This window comes from Hippoglossus hippoglossus, chromosome 16, assembly GCF_009819705.1.
Source record: "Hippoglossus hippoglossus isolate fHipHip1 chromosome 16, fHipHip1.pri, whole genome shotgun sequence".
Lineage (NCBI taxonomy): Eukaryota > Metazoa > Chordata > Actinopteri > Pleuronectiformes > Pleuronectidae > Hippoglossus > Hippoglossus hippoglossus.
The window spans coordinates 26,253,320-26,264,852 of record NC_047166.1 but is presented as its reverse complement, the minus strand read 5'-3'; the positions used below and the strand labels follow the sequence as shown (position 1 = coordinate 26,264,852).

Genomic DNA, 11,533 nt, shown 5'->3' with positions numbered 1-11,533 from the left:
TATTATTATTAAAAATAGTTATATCATCAAATTCTGTTATGGTGCCTTAGTAAATCCTGAGGAAAATGTCTAGCTTCCCTTGTTGCCCACTAGATGACGCCACAGGCTGATTTTAAAATGATTGTATCGCGCTCTAGCTGTGGGGGTGAATAGATAGAATGGAGAAGACAGAAGTCTTACTCTGCTCTTTAACAAAATACCACAAATGCAAACACAGATATATCTATATCTATATCTATAGATATAGATATATATCTATAGATATAGTAAAATAACTACACCGTCGTTTCACAGAAACAAAACATCAGTGCTTTTCCCGAGGGCGCATGCGTAATGCCGGACACAGGCCGGAAGATGAGCCAGATCTTCCTCCCATAGCACATCTTCATTGAATGCGATCTTTGATGTAGCCACACTGACACTTGTTGTGGTTTCATGTGTTCGTGTCGCTTTGTGCTGCTGTGTACAGATTTCACGGCAGATGAAAAAGCTACGACTGGTGACACATTGAACCTGAGCGGTGAGTCTTTAGTTTGATCTCAGCTGTCTACAGCATGTTTCACTTTCATTCCTCTGGAGACTCAACACACAGTTACTGTGGTAAACTCAGCACCGTGTCCTCCTCTAACAATGTAAACAGTCCGGTAAACATTTCCGTCCCTGCACTGTGGCTTATCAGATATGTAGCTAGCTGCGGTTCCCAGGGTTTGTGCTGTGTTGAACCGTGTGTAGCTGTGGAAGCATCAACAGTAGCATTTAGCTTGTTATGCTAGTATGAGCTGCGTAGGATACAAACCACCCCTGCACCCCTTTCAATGCTCCGCCGGCTTTTCTCCCAAACTTACATCTGTAGTGTCCGCGGTGTTGTGTCTCACTGTTGTGTATGACCTGAGCCACTAGGTTTCCTCAGATTGTGTTGTACATGCTCAAGTGAAGAGGTGTGTGTGTGTGTGTGTGCGTGTGTGTGTGTGTGTGTGTGTGCGCGCGCGCGCGTGTGTGTCAGTCTTTAACCATGTGTGTAGTCTCTCTGTACACACTCCCAAAACAGAGATTTCACCAATATCCACGACTTTCATCCTTGAATATATTATGTGAACCAAAGCATGGGTAATATGGCCAAAATCATATACAGACGGGGGAAAAAATCACATCAGGTAATTTCAATAATTGTCACTTTAAATGTCACATTATTATTTCGGAGGGATTATTACTCCTGAATGAAGGTTGTGGTTTAAAGCTATTCCTTTTGAGCAGAGAAGGGCAAACACTTGATAAACAGCAAAACATTTTACAAATCTGAGGTTGTTGGTCATTTATTATACTGCCTCACTGTGCTTGCACAATGAACAAGCATTATATCAATATATCCTGGACTTTTGTTGTATTGTGAGGATTTTTGATATTGTTTTATCGCCCAGCCCTAAATCACAGTAAGATGAGTGAGAAGCTTGAGCTAAATCAACCACACTCATTGATCAAGCCATATTAACGTACAGAAATGTACAGAAATGCTTAACTAAGTCAGAAATATTATCATTATTATATAGTTAGTTCAACAGAGATTTGACATAGGCCTATTTATTTTTACATAGAAAAATGTCCAGCCCACATTGTGCATCTTGGTCACAATTCTTTTAAAATACAAATATGTGTTGTTGTTTTTTAAAGTTAGCCAGTACATTGTCATCAGATCTTTTTTTTAAACTTACAAATATCTAGTTCTTATAAATAGATATCAGTAATGGACATGTATATGTATACACGAGACACCTGCTTTGACTTATCGGTCTAATATTAGGCAATGCGAGTGTCCTTGTCACTACTGGTATTTTTTTTTATATTGATACAGTATATTTAGATTAATGGTAAGAACAATCATTTTTTTTTATATCGATCAATCTTACAACTAATCCCTCAGAATTTAGCCATCACTCATTTTGTATTATTGTGACATGGCAAAATGTCTGCTGGGAAAAGGGCCAACTGTGATGAACATTTTTCATCATTTTTTGGATGGTTTATAGGCCAAATAATTCATCAATAATTTATTTGCTGCTTCAGTTTCAGGGTCCTGGTATTTTGCATGCTAACTTGGTGTTGTAATGCCTATGCTCTTCTTTGCAGATGTATAATGACATGTTTAAATGTTTGTGAGAAGTGTCTGTTACCTTGAGCCCATTAATGACAAAAATATTCTAATCATTGTAATAAAAGGCAGAGCAATAAACCTTCACACTTGAGAAGCAAACATTTTTTGGGGAAATATTCTTAGCTAGAAAAGCGACATAAAAGATAAATACATTTTTAAAGCATTGCAGATTAATTTAGCTGTAAATCAACTAATCGTTTAATCAGCTGTTTATTCCAATTTAAGGTTGGAGCAAGTCCAAGATCACTCTCCCTTAATAGTGAAAAACATGTATTTATTGAGCACATCTCTTTAGGAAATGTCCCCTGAGATAACTTCTGGTATGACATTGCACTAAAAAAACTGACTCCACTTGACTCTCAGTCAGTGTGATTAGGATTTGTTTTTATCTTGTGATGTGACAGGAGAGTAAAACATATTACAGCAGTGTCAGAGTGTGGAAGGTGTCTGGATGTGCAAAGTAGATTTGTCACCTCATCTCTGGAGTTCATAACATGCACGGAGAGACAGATGAGCCAACATCTGGGGCACGTCGCACATCTGCAGGCTGTGATATCCCCCCCTCACAGCTGCAGTCGACATCAACTGGCTGAAAAGGAAGGAGTTTCATTGCTAGTGTTAAAGCTTGATGAGGAATTTGGTGACATGTTTTCAGTCAGGCTAACCTGTTTATTAAACAGAGCTGCAGGTGAATGATACCTACTTGTGTCTCTTTTTCTTTATTTCCTCTGTCAAGGACGTTATGTTTTCGTCTGCGTTTGTTTGTCTATCTTTCTGTTAGTTAGTTAACAGGATTAAACAGAAAGTACCGTTACACTTTTAAATTGAAAAGTTAGTTTCTTTACATCCCTCCTCAGGTGCTGTTAAGTTGCAGTGAAGTTCAGTGGTGAATAAGGAAGGACACTGTAAACTGAGATAGCAGAGGGAGTGAGCCAGCAGTGTGACACCTCTCCCCTGGGCTGAAGGCGTCTACACATTCCATCTGGTGAGTGACACAACTACAGAAACTAAATTAATTGTTAAGGACTACATGAAGGCTACATCCACACAAATACAATCTCTGTCTAGACAAACATTTTGGATCTGTGTTGGAAGTAATCTCCGTCTATACCAACATACTTGAAAATACATCCAGGCCATTCACTAACATTGGTCATGGGTGTGCCAGTGTAAACAGGAAGCAGACTGTCTACTCTGCAGTTGGTTGCTTAGTTACTTAAAATGCTTCGAATGAGAAATAGCAATGATAAAAAATAAGAACAGGGATTTCTTTTCTCGGAACTAAGATCAGGTGGAATTGCTACTGACAGTAATTGTTAGCAACATTTTGCATTCAGCTGTTAGTCGAGTCAGGACTGATAAGACCCAATCAGGAAAAAATGTGGGTGTGATATACTCGCTGTTAAACCATGCGCATGCATAGGCAACCAGTAGAGGGCACACCACAGAACTCAGACTGTTTGTAGAGTGCACCGCTCTCTTCTGCCACTTCCTGATTTGTGTGCAGTAAACATAAACTAAGATGACGGCACTCAAGGAGATTAACATTTGGCTAATGTTAAGATCAAAACAGAAATGTGGAAAAGTGGGTAATTCCAGAACTGGTCACACAGCTTGTCTTCAAAACTCTGCGTTTTCTGACTTGATGACATGCCGCTAATGATGTGCCCATTTACCCTGTCAAGTACTCGCTACTGTCCTGACTTTTATGTGGTTTTGACATGTTGCATTAATTTCTGAGGATGTCCACAACCTACGCACCAAACGGACGCAGGATAAGTGAAGCAACCATCTTACATACATGTACGTGTGGTTATCAGCAAGTATATTTTTGGATTTTGTCTTAGTCTTAGTCTCAGTTTCTGCCCATCAGACTAAAACACTACTCCAGAGTTTTCAAACTAAGACAGGGTCAGCAGCATTTCAAAATTTCTGAAAATGAAGTACTATAATGAATAAAAATGGACAGTGGTGAACAGGATAAGAGCTATAGATATGGTCCATGTAAAGACATGATGAAGATGTTTTTTTTATTACTTTATAGGCATTAAGCAAGAGAGCTGACATTGCCTCTTGGTTGTTCTTTGGCTGGACCAACCACAGTCCAGCGCTACATATCCGAATGTCTGATTGACTGACTGATTGACAGAGTGAGTGATAGAATTGAGTTTGTGATGAACTTACACCATTGGTCAGCTAGCTGAGTTTTGTCCCTTGCTGTTTTAAAATGTAATCATCAGACTCCTTTAGCAGCCTTTGATTTTCTTTGAAAAAGCACCTAGTAATAAATCTAGTGACTTTTGAGACAAACCTTCTACTAAACCATCACCACTGCCTTGCAAATGAGAGGCTCCATTCTGTTTGCTTGTGCTCCAGTCAATGAGGCCGAGAGGTGGATCAGCAGATGGTTGCTCAGAGCGAAGCTTTGCGCTGTGTGAACGGGTTCACACATCCACTGCAATCCTGAATTCATATAGACATTACCCGGAGGAGCTGTAGGTGAGACGTAAATGTCAGTTGAACTGTGCATCAAATGTTAAATTGAGCAGATGTGCAACAGATACAGGGCTGAAACCTGCTGAGGGAGACACAGCAAACCGTCTTGCAACTGCACGTATGGATGTGCCATCCTGGATGAGCTGGACTACCTGATTGGGTTGCAGGTACAGCCTCATGAATACCAGTAGTGACAAGGACACTCGCAGAACCCAAAACTAGAGAAGAATCAGTCAGGAAGGATAAGGAGAAAACAATTGTCTGTGGTCACCACATATACAACCTGTTCCCCTTTTTGGGGGGTTGTCTTGCTTTTGCCTCTCTATTGCACCTGTCACTTTCATTTGCACCAAAGCAGGTGGAATTTATTCACAATGACTTGTGCTTCCTAAATGGACAGATTGATATCCCTGGAGTTTAACTGACTTGGTTTTCTACTGTGACGATTGAGTGTTCCCTTAATATATTTGAGCAGTGTATATATTTATATAATATATTTTTGATAAAAAACTCCCTGAAGCCCCACTGTACAGGCAAATATCACAGCATCTCACTAACACAGTGGGAGATCTGCCCTTGTTCCCCTGTCCCTCTGCTCTGCTCGACAGAGTGTGGCTTCATGGCTGAGACCAAACAGGACCATCAACTATCAGTCCGTGGACACGTTGGTGACAGGTTGAACAAGGGAACATGATGTGCTGGCCACCGCCCTCACTATAATGCCTAACTCACTACACCTCCTCATTCCATCCATTCAAGACAGATCATTTGTGAATATAGTAGATTCGGGTTCAATCATGACTCCATGCCAATAAGTTTCATATTATTGAAACAACACCATCTTTTCTTCAAATTTTCTAGCTCCAGTAATTCACAGATATGGCAGTTATCATCAATCCAAATCAAAGTTTCAATATGTCGCCTGAGCACTATAGTTAACATTGCAGTGAAATATAAAAACACTACAAACCAAAACTATGGTGTAGAAATAAGAAAAGTTGGCTGAATTATCACATTGAAAATATGGCTCACTCTTTAGTCTGTCATGCATTGTGGGAGTAACAACTGGTGTTTCGAAACTTTCTTTCTAAAATTAAACACTTTCACTAGTTGTCTTAGGTCTCAACCAGTGTGAGTGAGAAAAAACACCCAACTGACATCATTCAGGGTTTTTCTGTGACTGATTAGTTACTCATAGAGCTACTTAATGAACCTGTTTCCACACACTGTGTCAAAGAACCCACAAAAAAAATATTTTCAGCTTTTACTGTCATTTATTGTACATCATATGCCTGGGAAATGAAATTGTATTACAGTTTTAATGGACTACAATATACCAGGGTGCCAAACCTTTGCCCCCCGAGCCATTAACAAACTACTAGACAACTCATGAATAAAAAAAAAAAGCAACAAAAAAACAACATAAATATTAGATTCCTTTAGGTGGAATGCCTGTAAGTTGATAAACATTGTGGCAGCTTAAAGGTTCAGTGTGTAGAATTTAGTGACATCTAGTGGAGAAGTTGCATGTTGCCCCTGAATACCCCTCACCTCACCCTCCTTTTCCAAACATGACAGAGAACCTGTGGCAGCCTTCAGTTGTCATAAAAACTCAAATGGTGTTTAGTTTGTCCGGTTTTGACGACTGTAAAAAACATGGCGCCTCCTGAGAGAGGACCCGCTCCCGATGTAAATATAAAGAATTTAAATATAAAGGGTCCATTCTACGGTGAAGAAAACAACAATTCGTACAATTTAGATGAAACACACTAGTGAAAACACACCTAGGATTATTTTATATTCAATTTCTGCCAATAGATCCTTTTCACTTAAATCTTACACACTGAACCTTTTAAAAGAAAGAGATCACACCATGATCTTACATCAAACGCCTTGTCAAAGGGCAGTTACAGCCATCACATCAGAGAGAATAGAGAGATATACTCTATTTATTCAGTGGTTCAGTACGCCTATGCTCCTAAAAGGATGTTTTTCAACAGTTCTATCCAGTCTCAAGGGAATGTGACATTTAGCATTAATAACTTGGCTGTTAACAAGGTCCAGCGAAATTCACCTGAGAGGAGCGGGCGCTCAGTGCATGTGTATCCGCTCTTTACGCACTCTGACTCAGCCACTGTGGATGGTGAGAGGGGCCAGGCTGGCCCTCCTGGCTCACGGAGCTCCTGAGAGGAGCGGGTGCTCAGTGCATGTGTATCCAAGCTTTGCGCACTCATGCCGTGACCTTGACATGTGAAACAGTCTTTGAATTAACATGATTGAAGTCGTCAGCAATAATGAAAAATCAGTTGAGGGTGAAAAATCTGTTAAGGAGTACTATTTGTTGATCACTGTACTCTCACTGTGTTTCCTCCAGGTAAACTGCGTCAATAACAACAGCAGTAACTCACTCAGCCAGCACTTCACAACCGTAAACCTTGGTGTATTTGGGCCAGATTTCCTTGTGAATATTAACAATAGAATCGTAAATGGTCTGTATTTTTATATAGCGCTTTTCTAGTCTTGTTGATCACTCAAAGAGCTACAGTACAAAACTGTACGGTCCCAGTATCTTGCCCAGGGACACTAAAGCACGCAGAATGAGGGAGACAGGGATCGAACCGCCGACATTCTGGTTAGATGACGACAGGCTCTACCTCCTCAGCCACAGTCGCCCATAAAGAAGTGTTATTTTGCCAGAGATTTAATAGTCAGTACCAATACCACAATTATCTATACCAAATTCAAAACCACAGCAAAAAATTAAAACAGGGTTCCGCACACACAAATGTGCAAGCGTAAACACACATCCCCACTCCTCCAGTTTGTGTGCGAGCGGTAGTGTAAACTGACGTGAATATATTCATTTAAAATATCGTTATGCCACGGGGGATAATAAAGGAACAGACTGAACCGTGATGACAGTAACCTAACATTGTGAGCACACAGATATCATCATGTGCTGTCACTACATTAGCCTAAACAAGGTGATGTTTGCCTTTGTAAACACTTTGTTGACCGTTGCTACAACAGCCACCATCTGCCCCTGTAACGTTAACATTTCAGGATAGGCTTGCCTGTGTTTCCTCCTTTTGTTTGAAATTCTCTGTGGCACCGTTGCATACTGGTTTGTGGCTATTAGTTCTTCCTGATGATGTGATATATCTCCATACACCACACTTGGGGAGTGGGTTTTTTTTCCCCCACAACTCGTGTTGGATCTATTACTGCACCCACACTAGCTGACAATCCAAATGTTGTTATTGTTAACTGTGCCTGCCTACTTCTCTCCGAGGTTGACGTCAGACTAGAATTTTTGTAGGTTTATTATTATTTTTTACCTATGGCATTATGGGCGGTGAACCAGTGTCAAAATCATCACTGGTGTGATAGTGCACCTCAGCATTGATTTTGTAATCATCAAAGTGATAAATCAATTGCCTAATTAGTAAACACAAATCTTTTTTCTTTCATCAAATGCTCAATTGTGGTCTGAATTCTTGTCCTTATACAGTATATCTTGTAGCATCCTTCATGCAAGGTGCATAGTAGTAAGGTAGCAGCCAAACTGATCAATCAAAGCATAGTGAGGTTATGTCAAAAGAAGCCGCTTTGTGTGGGTGAAGTGTTTGAGTCCACAAGACACTTCTGGACAGCGTTGCAGCAAAATCCAATAACAGAAAAAAACGACATGTCTCCGTATTGCTCCTGTGGTGTCATCCAAGTGTCCTTAAGCCCCGACATTCAAATTCAACTCCAAACAGCGTATTTACGCAATGTTTTAAATGTCCTCTCCCGGAAATAGCAATGCTAGCGGAAGTAGCGGTGCTACCGCGCACCCCGTGCATGCCCTTGGGCAGGAGCTTGTGTGTGCTGTGTGTGCGTGGGAAAGTAAATGTGGCCCCAGAGGAGGATGTCAGAGTGAGTCTGCAGTCCATAGATGTTTGAATGTCGACACCTGGCTATGTCAGATGCTATCTTTTGACCTATGAGTCATCACACCTATACACTGCAGGCCTGTCTGTTATGTTAGATCATAGGACAAAGTGCCATTAGATGTGATAACAGACCCTGTACTCTGCAGTAATTTTGGATTTGCTTCCAAACTCTGTTGGCTAATACCATGCACCCCATTTGCATTATTTGGGGTAAGAGTCCAATACTAGCCTTTTTCCTTTTTCATCTTCTATTATTAATGTATTATATTATGAACTGGCTTAAGCAGAATTTGCTCATAAACATACTTATTTGTGTATAACCTTTAAAGGATATACAAATGTTCTTATTGTATTATTACAGGCACTGAGTGTGAGTGCTATCACCAGTCTGTTTGTCTTTACGATGTGACCTAACAGTTCCTGTCCTGTTGCCAGTAGAAGGCTCTCCAGTGGTTCCCAGTGGTTGTAGATCTTTAAATTTTACACGAAGGTCTTCTTACATTCAATCATATTTATTTGCTCTCGATTACCTTTGCACCCTTGTGTTGATATTCCCAGAAAACTACATCCCTCTGCAGCCTCCCATTCAAATGTCAGCTGTACACACCAGCTGGCAGTTAGACTCAACTCTGTATGTGTGTCTGTACATGTCTTTCTGTCCATCTGTTTGTCTGGCATGACTTTCCTTCATTAGGATCAGATAGAAATGCAGAGACCAACTGCCGATGTCTAACAATCTGGTGATGGGCTTCAGGGCCTGATGCTAAATAAAGCAGAATATTTCTGTTTCATCATAAAAGTGCAGAAACTTATTTGAGTGGAGTCAGTGCTGCATTTGACTGTTGGTTGCTGAAAACTGTATGGATCAGCCAAAATCTGAAGAAGACTGATTACCTTTGTGGAGCAAAAAATACTCTGACTCACTGAGCTCATGCAGTAACACCTGAGCCAAGTTTGATATTGCCCAAATTTGCTATAATCAATACTTTCAATGGATAACAGTAGAAACACTTAGTGATTATCAACAACCTCTCAAGTTCCCCTCAGCTCTACAGAGCATTTGATCATCTTTCAGCTTATTGGTTTGGTTTTCGAGCCTATAACAGTTTTTGGTTCAATCTCGCGCTCATCCACATTATGTTCAGGCACAGCAGGCTGTGTGTTGTCAGTTAACAAACCCAATATACCCTATTAGCTCAGCATAAAACAACAGACAGGCACAGTTAGCAACAGGTTGGGGAAAATTGTCGAGCATATAATAGCCAATGAGACAGATATTTTCCTCAGGGATTTGTGGAATATGTGCAAGACAGAGAAATACTAGACATATGCAACTTGCAACATGAGAGAAGTTTCGTCGACACATTTACCCAATCCAAAGGAGCAATGTACTGGTGACCCGCTTGGTCACTAGAGACAAATATGGGACCCTGTTTTATATTTATTTGCACGTTACAAGCAACATCAGTCGTGAGACAGGACACTAGCACCATTAGAGCAAGTGACCATTTTGAAACAGGCCCCAGTATCCTAGATATATACCATGCATCTGCTCAGAGGCAAAGTAAATGACTCAATTCCCCAATGCAAGTAGTCCCACTGAAATAGTTTTGGCAAACACCTCTTTCAACATCACCCAGGTGCTCTCAGTAAGTGTGGAACAACTGATCCAGTGGGGACATATCATAGTGCAGCCATACGAACTGTCTTAATGGGTTGCAGCTGTGTCATCTCTCTTTGTATGTCATTCTGCCTGCTCTTTATGTGGCTTCAAACTCACCTCCAGCACAGTGCAGTGTGGGCTTCACATTAAAAACTCAACTGGGAAGTACAGTTACAGTTGTTTGTGTCCTCACTGGGACTCAGAACCCGACTCATCTCCCTGTCTGAGTTGTTGACATGAAAAAATCCTCCTCTATAATTTGCTTCCATATTTTTTTTAAATTATGAATATCATTGTCAGAATGAAGTAGGATGTGTAATTTGTCTGATTGGTCTATGTTGAATAGCCTCAATCCCAATATTGGATCGGGGGAGGTCTGTGTCCACCCGTTACAGTACATTACATTACATATCATTTAGCTGATGCTTTTATCCAAAGTAACTCACAAGTGCATTCAACCATGAGGGTACTAACCCAGAACAGCAAAAATCATGTAAGTACATTCACTTCAAAAAAGCCAAACCACAAGTGCTACATGTAAGTGTAATATATAAGTGCTATTAAAACTAAACTTAATATATTTTTCATGAGTTTCAGAGTTGACGGTGGTTATAAGACATCATCTTCTTAACCAAGGTGTAGTCGGAAGAGATGTGTTTTTAGTGTGCGGCGGAAGATGTGTAGACTTTCTGCTGTCCTGATGTCAATGGGGAGCTCGTTCCACCATTTAGGAGCCAGGACAGCAAACAGTCTAGCTGATTGGCAGATGCAGAGCGGGGTGGACGGGCTGGGGTATAAGGTTTAACCATGTCCTGGATGTAGACTGGGCCCGATCCGTTCGCAGCACGGTATGCAACTACTAGTGTCTTGAAGCGGATGCGAGTAGCCACTGGTAACCAGTGAAGGGAGCGGAGGAGCACAGTAGTGTGAGTGATGTTGGTTGAAGACCATTCGAGCTGCTGCATTCTGGATAAGCTGCAGGGGTCAGATGGTACTAGCAGGCAGACCAGCCAGAAGGGAGTTGCAGTAGATCTTTCAGTAACTTTCTGAAATCATCAATCTGTTATTCAAACCCACTTCATGCCCAGATTGGGCAGCTGTGCAGAGATGAGTGAAAAGCCAGATTTTGTACCAGCCTTTCTAGCTCTATATTTTTCTCCTTTTTTACACAGTGTAAAAGTACATTATTTCTAACTAACTGCACCACCATGAACGTCTTCCTGGAAACACTGTGAAAACGTGCAGTGCTATCCCCATCTTTACTCAATATCATTATATCATTATATCATA

At 40.8% G+C, this 11,533-nt stretch overlaps 1 protein-coding gene across 6 annotated transcripts in view; it reads left to right on the top strand.

Moving 5' to 3' along the window:
* The first annotated feature begins 333 nt into the window (after positions 1-333).
* The window catches only part of LOC117776533 (neurocalcin-delta A), a 71,649-nt gene continuing 60,449 nt past the window's right edge, over positions 334-11,533 (top strand). For 5 of the 6 annotated variants that reach the window (XM_034610515.1, XM_034610514.1, XM_034610516.1 and 2 more), the window contains exons 1-2: positions 335-520; positions 3,007-3,134. The gene's annotated coding sequence lies outside the window, so the exon portion shown is untranslated. Of the gene's footprint in view, positions 521-3,006; positions 3,135-11,533 lie in introns of all 6 variants that reach the window. The other variant, XM_034610519.1, reaches the window with a different exon arrangement.